We start from the raw sequence: 12500 nt of genomic DNA on the forward strand, positions 1-12500 counted from the left end.
TGCAAATCTCTTCACTGAAATACTCGTTAGAAAAAAATAATTGCAATACTTACGGAATGCACCCAGTATATTGTAATACAGATACTACAGTACGAGGTCACCAAAGATGCCTTCCAGGGCATGTATTGATACCATGGCAGAGTCAGCTGGGAAAAATGTCCAAGAAAGGCCCAAGGAAAGAGTACTTTGAAAAATATAAATATTTTGAGCAAATCTCTTCACTGAAATACTCGTTAAAAAAATAATTGCATTATTTACGGAACGCAACCTGTATATTGTAATACCAATACTACAATATGATTTACAATGGAGTATAGTTCTTTCAATGGATGTGCATTTACAGATATACATCTTGAAGTAAAAGAAGACCTGAAATCTTTGACAGTAAAGGTGATGTTGTTTGGAATAGGTTAATATGGATCTATATGATCTATGGATCTAAGTGATTTACCATACAGGGGTGCGTTTTTGTGATTCATTTTAGTTTTAACTGATTTACAATTGAATCGAGAGAGTTGCAATTCATAATGTCCTGGTGTAAATGAAATTTTTTCCGGAATCTACATGATCGTTACATGAATAGATGTAAATTGCCATGTAGTTTTTGATTTGTTAATTTGACATTATTTTCGTACATGTTTCGACACTGTTATTGAGGTCATTGTTTAATGAGATAAGTGTACTTTGGGAGATAATTATATCTGATTTGGAAGATAAGTGTGTATTGCAGATAACAGGCTATCCGTCCGAAAGTTTCAAGCCGTTTTATAGTTTAAATTTCATGCTTATCTTGGAATTGATTGGGAATGAAGTACTAAGTGTATGATTGAGAGGTGAGGAGAGGGGAGAGGAATGGGTTTGATTTGGAGATGTATTACTAAGGAGGAGGAGTAGGAGGCAGATGTAAGATGAAGAAAGATATGGATTGGAAGGGATTGGATTGATCGGATATATATATATATATATATATATATATATATATATATATTTATATATATATATAATAAGGGAATCTACCAGTTAAAGTAGATCCCTCTCCCCCCTATTACAGTCTTCTTCTTTAATATCCCACTGTATATATATATATATATATATATATATACACATTCAAACACGAAATCCCGCCAAACGGCGAATAAATACTCATATATACAGAAACAGATATAAGGAAAAGGGATAGGAACACATATAAAGGATGAACACAATAAAGGTGGGGAAGGCGGAATCGAACGGATCACAAGAGTAAAAATATCTCCTCAACCGGGACTCGAACACCGGATCTTTCCACTTGCCGGGCGGATGCTCTTGACCACTTGAGCTATCGAGGAAAGTCAATTTACCCTGAGATCCGTGGGTCTAATATGTGGCCAAGCGCCCTGATTCTTTCAGCCAAGAGATGGCGTCAGGGGGCTGTTTCACCCACCAAAGGAGAAATAGACAATACACAAGGAAAGGAAAGGACAGTGGGTTAGAATTCATACAACATCATACAGGAAAGGAACAGTGCGTTTCGTGGCACGCATAGCCAGAAGAAAGAGATGAGCCACATTGGCCAAATACACATTCAAACACGAAATCCCGCCAAACGGCGAATATATATATATATATATATATATATAAAATATCTTCGAAATGGAACGCTCTTCGGCGACACACAAATATGTATATATATATATACATATATATATATATATATATATATATATATGTGTGTGTGTGTATATATATATATGTATATATATATATATAACCATAAACACTGTAGTATTCAATTCTGGATGGTTGGTTTGGTACGGGTGATGGTATACTTCGCCCAGTACTAAGCCCTATAAGGCATGTGAAACTCAGTCATTAGCAGGGTATATATATATATATATCTATGTATATATATCTATATATATATATGCAGGTCGTGGTGTAGTCCTGTGGGTAGAGCGTTGGACTGCTGACCGGAGGGTCCCGGGTTAGATTCCTGGGCGAGGCATTCTGGGCACCTGCAGATCCACCCAAGCTAAAGTGATTTTTCGGGTACCAGATCTTGCTGGGAAACCATAACCGGCACATGGAAAGGAATTGGCCCCCCTACCCTGATGTGTGAATTTTCACACGCCGTAAATAGGGCTTAGTACTGGGTAAGAACTCTGCCATCACCTACTAAATCGACCTTCGGGTTGATTACTGTATTTATGGTTCATATATATATATATATATATATGCACACACACACAAAACCCCATAATGCCCCTCTTTTGCATATTTCCTCATATATATATATATATACATATATATTTCTAATATATATATATATGTGTATGTATATATATACATATATATATGTATATATATATATATATATATATATATATATATATATATATATATATATATATATATATATATGTATATATATATAATATTGTTGGAAGAGTGTGTTATTATGGACCAAACTATGGTATATATCTACGTAAGAGTAAGTAGTGATGGGGACATGAGGGATAAGAAGCAGAATTGCATTGTATAGGTAAGGAGCAGAGAAGCATTAAAACACAAGAATAAGGAGGAAGAGGGAATTGTGAGATAAGAGACACAGAGAGTGGGGGGGACATTAGGGTGTAGACATGTTTAATTAAGAAAAAGGCAAGTCAGAGAACACGCTTTGATATGGACCATGGTTTACTGTTGCTATGGAATAAATTGTCATTCGTTGAAGATGCAGGGTATGATGTGATAGGGGTCGTAGAATTGTAGTTGGTTTGGATTGATACAGAGAGACCCTTAAAAAAAAAGAAGTTAGACCTAAGAGGTCATTTCTGGGGGAGAAAGGAGACGCGAGATTGAGGCAAGCATTTTAATGATTTATCTTTGGAGGCTAAACGGGTCCCTTTTGATGGGTTCGATTGTAAATTAATATTTTCAGGTGTTCCACAAGGATCTATACTAGGTCCACCTATTTTTCCTTCTGTGTGTGTGCGTATAAATATATGTTAATACAAAGAGAATCATATTAATGTCCATTTCTCCAGTTTTAATGATTTTCTTCATAAATAAGCTTAGAAAGTGTGAACGGCTTAAAGAACTGCCAACTACGCCTTCTGTTATCGATTAATAAGTTGAGGAATACGATGGACACACAACAGATGGAAAAAAGTTCTTCATTCGGAAGAAATTGGGTCTAAAATGGCGAAATAATACCCATTGGAAGTTTCGAAATGGGTCACAATTGGTTTTGATGATGATATATTAAATTGGATTACAAGTCAGTAGCGTTTAAAATGATTTAATTGATAATAAAAACGATTTAACCACGTTGAAACCAGGAAAAATGGCGAAATGGGTACCGCAAAAGTTAAAATTGATCGATAAATAATAGCCGACAACTGTATTTAAAAGCTTTTTCTTTTGAATTGTTATTTTAGATTGAATTCACCCGAAATCTAACTCCTCAAACGATAGACTAATCTTAGGATAACAATAATAACATGCTATGTCGTGATTATATTACATTTTTAATACGAAAACTAAATATTTCTTTACCCACATAGTTCACGAGATATAATTCGAATTCCCACGCATAAAATGCTGAAAAAGTAATTAAAATATATCTTCTGGAGGGTATATGTTTAGTTTGACTTTGAGTTCAAACAGTAAATATACATTTATTCATTGGATTAATTAGGAATTCATTGAAAACCCATCATCGGGATTACTTACTCGAAAACAATCGTCATTCTATACCTTAAAGAGTCGGTTTAATTTTAAAAAAACATTGAATTCTCTGTTTAAGATATCAATAAAATCCACATTAAACTCACAATTCGGTCGACAGGATCCTAATAATTATTATATTAAAAACTACAACGAAACCAAAACGCCATTTTCCCGAAACAATGGCGATAGAAATGTAAACAAACCTTTCGGGGAATTAATCTGTTTGTGAGCGCTTACTTATCCGAGACAAGACGTGGGAAACAGAACAGGATTGTTAAGAAAAAGGTATCTCAGATAACAGGAATAGCACGAGCTGTTGAGGTAGGTCTCGAATTGCCGAGACGATTTTTTTTATATTTATTTTAATTCTCAACCCCCGACGTGCGAAAATCGTTCCTCCGTGAAACCGTTGGAAACCCTGCCACCTATCGGCATCGATTCATTCTAGTCAAAAACTGTCTGTTAGCTGGACATGGTGCTTAGGTGAGGCACGGTTTTATTTACGATATTATTTATATTTGTAGCACATTTGATTGATTTTGGCGCACGGCCATTTGTTCATTAACCCTCGATCAAAAAAACGAAAATTGTATTTCGTCGCTAGGATATCATTCGTGGTCATGGAAACCTTTTGTCGGTCAGGGTCGTACTATTGTCGTTTGTTTTAGTTAATTGCAGAACGAATTTTTACGTGGTTCCCAACGTTCTAATTCACGTTTGCAATCCTCGGTGTTGCGTGTGTATAGAAATGATTGTATCATAGTCACGTGAGTACGCGTTTCGTTGCCAGGGAACGAAGACATTTCCGAGAGGGTGTTTGCCAATTGTCCAACGAGATACTCAAAGGTCAGCATTGCTGTTTTTAAAACCAACCATTTCTATTCTCATCCCTTGAACTTGTTACTCACTCTGTATCCTTGGCATTGTAGATTTTGTTAACGGATCTCCCGGGCAACGGTTCCCTTTGTTGCGTCGTTTATATTTATATTAATTTCCGGAAATCATAACTCGACTTTCGTTCGTTTATGGTTTTGTTGAAGTGTTTTTTTTCTGATTGCCATGGAGATTTGATTGTTGCTTGCGTCTATGACGACCGCCAACAAACGTGTCATTATTGTTGCGTGTATTGAACCAAGTTTTTTGTTGGAGTTTTTTCGCGATATTTTTTTTCCCTTCGTCTCACATTTTGTGCGTGTGTGTGGGTTGTGGTGGATTGAATTGCCGGTCGTTAAGGTATGTCAATCTACAATGCCTTTAGCGCGTAACCGTTCGCAACGCCTCATATGGTGTTCGATTTCATTATGGTGTGTGAGTCACTTGTGGTTGGTGACAGGCACCCAGATTGGATTTCATGGTGGGTGTTTGGCGCCACGTTTCCGCTTGGAACTGTCGTCCTGGTGATTTGATGGTCGCTTAGTTAAGGAGGGGGACTAATTGTCTATTTTAATTTATTTTTTTTCGTTAAAAAAATGTTTAATTGCGAATTTTCGTGCTGTTAAAACGTCTCGCGTGCATCATCAAAGCTATTGATTTCTTCTCGCCTTGAAACGCGGTAAAATTGTTCATTTTTTTGCTTAAAAAAAATTCGTTTTTGTTGAACTGGTCATTGTCATCGTCGAAAGTGTGCAGATTTTTTAGTGTTTGTGGGGAGATGGTCGATTAAAAACAACTGAATGCAGTCTGCGCGAATGGTCTCGGTTGGTGCACCGTCGATTTCTTGCGAGTACTGCGGTCAAGCGCTCCTTGACCCGAACAAAATTCATTTTGACCTCCTCCTGGTCACCATATTGATCGTGGCACTGGTATACCTATTCGTAATATCACGTCAAATCAACGTGGCATGAAGGATGACATTTCCAAAATAATAATCACGGAAAACCTCCATAAAACAGTATCAAATTCAACGCCTCCAAATACCTCGCTTTTACGTCGACATAGGGTACCCTTTTGAAGTTTCTTATAAAAAATATATATACACACACTCACACTAAACACACACGCAATAAAAAGATTCTATTCCTCCTCCTCCAATCAGGTGAAATTCGGTGCCATTGTCGTCCATTTTTATAATAATCGAGTGAAAGTAATTTTTTGTTCTGCTATCGTCTTGAGGAATTTCGTTCCATAGCTTTCGATTCGACACGGAGGAAAAACTTTCATATTTTTCTCTTTCAAAAATTTTTCCTGGACCACTGAATAATGTTGCTGCAACAGTGAGATGCGAGGTTGCCGATAGCGACGCAAGTCATCATCTTTCGGATCGCATTTTCCCCCAAATGGATTTGCAGCGATTGATTCGCCACTTTGGATTTGAATAGTGCAATTGTGACCTCGAAGAAGTCTTATCGGCGCTGTTTTACATCAGTCTACAAGGACATCCTATGCTGTGATGTAAGTATGCACTCGTGGAATTGCAAGTTTTCGTTGTAAATACCTTATTTCGTTGTAAATCCTTGTTGTTATGTCTCTGTTTGGTTTCTTTCTGTTAAAACTGCCGAAATTCAGTCGCCAACATTTTCATGTGCGTATTATATGCTTGGAATAACCTGTTTCTTCGCGAAATATTCTTTATTTTACCTTTTAAAATAAAGAATTCTTCGACTTTTAAGTCGTAAACATTGTCAAAGAAACGACAGCAACTTATCAATAAACATTCAATCGTTGTCATGGATGCGCATAACAGCTGAATAATTATAACCAACGCTTTGATTTATTTGAATTTCTGCGTGTGAACAAACGGAAAATGGAAGTTAATTCTGGTTAAAATGAATAAGGGTAATTCTTCTGTATGAGTCTACTCTTTTTACGTATTCTTACGGAAAATTTTCATTAATATTGGTTTGTCGCAGTCTGTGCAATGCGTTGATCGAAGCGATGATTATCGTTATTCAATTGTGACGTCATTATTATTTTTCAAAATGTTTGTTTATGTTGTGTTCCGGAGTACTTTTGTAATTAAAATTCGTTTTTAAAACCTTTCGTGTGCTTCATACTTCTAGTAAACGGGGAATATAATTGCTTAGTTCATTTACTGTGAGTCATATTAATCTTTCGTGTTAATACAAATCCGTTTTTGCTAATTTAATATTCTTTTTTCAAACAGTTTCAAAATCGTAGCGACTTGAAAAGTTTGAATGAAATACACGAATTCTATACGTATTTGCGGGTTTAAAACAACGCGATAGTCATGTTTAATGTTACAAATTGTAAACAAAATGATCGTTTAATGATATAACATGAGAGTTGAGGGGTTTTGCTTTTGTATTTTGGTAATTTACGCGAATGATTCAGACTCTGCCATTTTTGTTATGAAAAGCGTCAATATTTACTTCTCGCTTGCTTTGCGTATCCAAGGGATTGTTTATATTATTGTTGCATCGGAACTTTCCTGAATTTTCACCTGCTAATGGTTTTAAATGTAAATAATTCGGTCGTTTTTAAATGTTTTCCTTGTTGAATTCTCATTCAATTGAATGTATTTGTATCGTTCAATGTCCGTAGGCCATTTTTCGATGCATATTTAAGTGTATTTAGCTTGGTTTCTTTTGATATTTGTCCCAAGAAGTGATTTGAACGTATTATTCTGTGTGGTGTCTACATATTTTTTAACATGTAAACTCCTTCGTTTACAGTGTAAATATTTTAATTTATCCGATAAATACAATTGTCCATTCGCAGTACTACACAATGCAATCTTTACCATAATACCATATAAGTGGCATACCGTCGCATATATATATTCTCATACCATACTGTTTCATGGTATGTATACCATGCTATTACAGTACTACACCAAACCATGCGATTAAACCATATATGATTCTATATATATATATATATATATATATATATATATATACATACACACATATTCATACATATACATATATACACATATATATACATATACACACACATATATATATATATATATATATATATATATATATATATATATATATATATACATATATATATATATATGTATATATGTATATATATGTGTATATGTATATATATGTGTATATATGTATATGTATGAATATGTGTGTATGTATATGTATATATATATATATATATATATATATATATATATATATATATATATATATATATATAAATCGCGATAAAGAAAGTCTTGGAAAGGAATTTCCGTCTGACGTATTATAAATCGCGTTCGAAGTTTGAAATTAAAAAAAAAAAACTGCTTGGGTTTTTCTTAATTGGTTTTAACTTTTACAAGATGGCGAAACTAATAAATGCCTCTTTAAGAATTAAAAGAGGTTAGGCTGACCAGTAATGCAACCACACATGCTTAATGCAGACAAAACACAAACAAAACGGCTTTCTTAAGCACTCCTTGTGGCATGTGGAAGTAACATACCCCAAATCAACAGAATGACCTTCAGAAGTTCTGGTGGCATTTCTAAGTAACATTACCCTTCCACCAAATGATCTTCGGAAGCACACATAATAGCATGTGGAAGTAACATCCCCGTCAATAGAATATCCTTAAGATGCAGTCCCTGTGGTATGTGGAAGTAACATTCCTCGCCGACAAAATGACAAAGATTAAGAGCATCTCTAAGATGCAGTCTTTGTGGCATGTGGAAGTAACATTCCCCATCAACAAAGAGTCATTCAGGAGCACACCTCTTGGCATGTGGAAGTAACATACGCCACCAACAAAATGACCTTCGTAAGAACTCCTGGTGGCATGTGGAATTAACATTATCCATCAGCAAAATTGCCGTCTGGAGAGCTACTGATGGCATGTGGAAGTATCATTTTCCATTTACAAATTTTCATGCAGGACCACACCTGGTTTCATTTGGAGGTAACATACCCCATTATCAAAATGACCTTCAGAAGTACACATGGTGGCATTTGGACGTAACATTCCCCTTTTTACTAATATCATGCAGGGGTTCATCTGGTGGCATGTGGAAGTAACATACTTCATACTCAAAAGCCCATCAGAATCACTTCTTGTGGCATTAGGAAGTGACATTCCCAAAAACTGACCCTCAGAAGCACATGTGAAGGACGTGGAAGTAACTTTCCCACCTCAGCAGAACGACCTTCAGAAACACATCGTGGTACGTGGAAGTAGCATTCCCCATCAACAAAATGACCTCCAGAAGCACTCATTGTGGCATATGGAAGTAACACTCCCATAACCTTAAACGACCTTCAGCAGCACACCTGGTGGCATGTGGAAAGAACATATTCCACCAACAAAATGAACTTCAGAAATATTCCTGGTGGCACGTGGAAGTAACATTCCCCATCAACACACATGGGCAGGTTTGAGGTCGTTGCATTGTTCATCCAGTGAGTGTATGGGGACGTCCTTGTGCTATGTCAACATGGCGAGTTAATTTTCTTAGTGACCAATTAGCATTTGTTTTCTAACATCTTTTGATTTGCTCATTATTGCCTTTTTTATGGGCTTTGGGGGAGGGGGACTGGTGCCACTCAGAGAGCTTTGGGGTTTTTATTTTTGGGGCGTATATTCATTAAAACCCAGGTCACCATCACTTGACATTGATGACGTCGTCCATAAAATCAGATTCATTTTCAATTATGTTGCAAAAGTTCACTTTTTCGATCAGGTTGGTGACTTTTGTGACGCGGTTGTTTTAAAATAACTGACGTCCTGTCGCTTCTACAGCTTGGAGAGCACTGAGACCGGTTTAACGGCAAAGCTTAAAGTCCCCCCCACCTACCACAAGTGGTTTGATTTCATTTTGACCAATAGTTTTGGAGGGGGGAAATTCAATTGCATTACTTATGGAACGCACCTTGTTTGTTGAGTTACAATAAGGTTTTCGCGGTTTTGTGATCGGGGTAATTGTTTTCTTCAAAGAACGCCTAAGAGGATTTGTCTAGAAGAAAGGCTTCTGGGAAATAAATAGAGAAAGTACTTTGAATAAATTTTAAGAGTTTTCGCAAACTGTTCCATATGTTTACTTTAGCATAAGGGACCTTAAATACGCGTTATAGATGTATTGAAGAACTTTTTCTGAAAAAAGTTAAGAAAAAACGACTTTTCTTGGCGAATCTGAGGACTGTATCGGGACTATTTGTGGGTGGGTGTGGTTAATTAATAATAATATTATTATTAATTAACCTTTATTTTGGAATTCATAGGGTCTTCTCTACGAAAAAAGTTTTTAAAAATGACCTCAGTTCGCCTATATATTGGACAGGAGTGGTGTAAACTGTTCAGACTGCTCAAATAGTATCTTCCCATTCCTTGATTTAAACCTAATCTGCTTCAAATGACATCACCCTTTGCTGAATGACGCGATAAATGACGAATTCGTCGCGAGGACTTGCGTCAAGGACTCTCCCGACCGATGACGCAACAGTTACGCGGCATTATGTGTTCAGTACGTATAATAAACTCCGTCCCTATCTCCTCAAAAAGGTCAAGGAAGTCAGTGGTTAAATGACTCCCGTGTGCTATTAAATACCCCTTTCAATTGTTATAATCATTGTTAGTCTCCGGGAGATGGTTGTGGTGGATTTGCGATGTTTGATTGTTGTCGTATCTCGGTTCCGTTGCTGGGTCCGCGTTGTTGCCATGGTGACCGTCGAGGGAAGGAGGACAGATGAGGGTCGACACGCGGACTATCGCGATCAATATATCTGTGTGTGTCGAGAGGTGATGTTTTGGACCGTTCCTCGCGTCTATTGTTGCGGTGCCAACCTTAAAAATCACTTTTCTAAGGGTTTCACAGACGTGTCGAATTCAAATCGATTCGTTTTGTCGGTTTACGAACATCGAAAAGATCGCCAAGAAAATAAATTCGTATAGAAATGTTTGCGTCGTCTAGGAAACAGACACGAGTGGTTAGTATCCATGGCGACGGTTGCTATGCTTAAATATATTGTTTTACCTCACCAAAAACAGAATAAATGAGAAAAAATTAGCGTGTATATCGATTTATTTGAATCGATACATTAATATCGAAATTTATGTCCATTTATCATATTGATATTGGGTAAACCGTAACACATTTAAAGACAACAAAGCAATTGTTGTCGTTGAAATAATATCGTGTTTTCTTTAAGCTAGCATATCGAATTTATAATCAATTAAGTCGATACATGGATCGATATAATCTCAAAATTTGAGAGCAAACTCTAAAATCAAGTATTAAATCGAAACGAAGTGTCGTTGTCCCGGGGGAAGTGATTGAAATGCGATACGAATGGAAAATTATAAATCTCTTTAATACTATGTCAGCGAAGGACTGAGGTTCCATTGTTATCGATGACATAGAGTTGCTTAGTTGTGAAGTGAGGTATTGTCGAAAGTTATTAATTGTTGAACGAATGCCGTCGAACAATGGATAATGTTGGGACGTATTGGGAATAGAACGAAAATTGACAGGCAGCCAATTGTTAATGTCAGTCAGCCCATGAATGATTGAATTTGCAAGCAGTGAATTGTGTGTTTACGGAATTCAGGTCGATTATATACAAAAACATATATATATATATATATATAATATAAATATGTATATATATATATATGTGTGTGTGTGTTTATTTTTTATATGTATATATATATATGTGTACATATGTATATGTATATATATAATATATATATAAATAATATTATATATATACATACATCCATACATATATATACACATAGCGCTTAATATTCCCCCATTAATACTATATATATAGTATATATATATATATATACATATATATATATATATATATATATATATATATATATATATATAAAATATCTTCGAAATGGAACGCTCTTCGGCGACGCACAAATATATAAAAACACAGATGTAGATTTTTAGAATATAGAGACACAAAGAAAGGACACTCACAATATGTTATTTGACGTTTCGACAGCACGGCTGTCGTCTTCGATTCTGAAGACGACAGCCGTGCTGTCGAAACGTAAAATAACAAATTGTGAGTGTCCTTTCTTTGTGTCTCTATATTCTAAAAATCTACATCTGTGTTTTTATATATAAATATATATATATATATATATATATATATATATATATATATATATATATATATATATATATATATATATATATATATATGTATATATATATATATATATACTGTATATTATAATACTGACAGCGTAATATTCCTAAGCATAAATGAGGCCTCTTATCTCACAGCCAGACAACATTTGACCTCATCATTTTAACACACATTTAAATAAAAGGATTCTTCTAATACATACAGGTACTACGTATCAGATTAGACCACTGTTTTGACGGTAGGAGGGATTATGTTTGGGTAGGTCATTGGCCAATCTGGGTCACGTGAGAATATTGGGGGAAACTGCCTTGTAATTTTTATAAGTAAGTAAGCGGATCAGCTACAACTTGCAATGGATTGCAGATTCCCAATTCGATAAAAGGTACCCCACTGTAAACTGTAGAGCCTAATTATTGTCTGTCTAAATAACTTTTATAAATCAGGGTCTTAAATAATTATTATCAATTGAAATTTACGTTGTAATATCGGAAAGAGTTTACACGTGCCCTTATGGCAGTGGGTGACCAAGAGAAATATGGATTAAATGGATGGGAATCTATGAGATTCTCACGAAAGTCTGACGCAGACGGCTGAGGAATTGTATCTTCCTTAAGGGAAACCATAAACAGCAAAGTGTATCAAAGGAACTCCGCCCCCCCTTTATATTAATACCACCCTTATTATTATAACATGTGAATTTCACTCAACGCCGTAATTAGGGCTTTATAGTACGGGGTGAGAACTCAAATATC

General features: G+C 35.6%; 1 long non-coding RNA gene across 2 annotated transcripts in view; it reads left to right on the top strand.

Annotated features, from left to right (window-relative positions):
• The first annotated feature begins 4162 nt into the window (after positions 1 to 4162).
• Positions 4163 to 12500, top strand: part of LOC139691742 (uncharacterized) — a 14394-nt gene continuing 6056 nt past the window's right edge. The window contains exons 1-2 of one of the 2 annotated variants that reach the window (XR_011701677.1): positions 4163 to 4191; positions 5923 to 6099. This is a non-coding gene — a long non-coding RNA (uncharacterized lncRNA). Of the gene's footprint in view, positions 4192 to 4482; positions 4555 to 5922; positions 6100 to 12500 lie in introns of those variants that run through there. The other variant, XR_011701678.1, reaches the window with a different exon arrangement.

Source organism: Hetaerina americana, unplaced genomic scaffold (assembly GCF_022747635.1).
Source record: "Hetaerina americana unplaced genomic scaffold, ioHetAmer1.1.p SCAF_39, whole genome shotgun sequence".
Classification (NCBI taxonomy): Eukaryota; Metazoa; Arthropoda; class Insecta; order Odonata; family Calopterygidae; genus Hetaerina; species Hetaerina americana.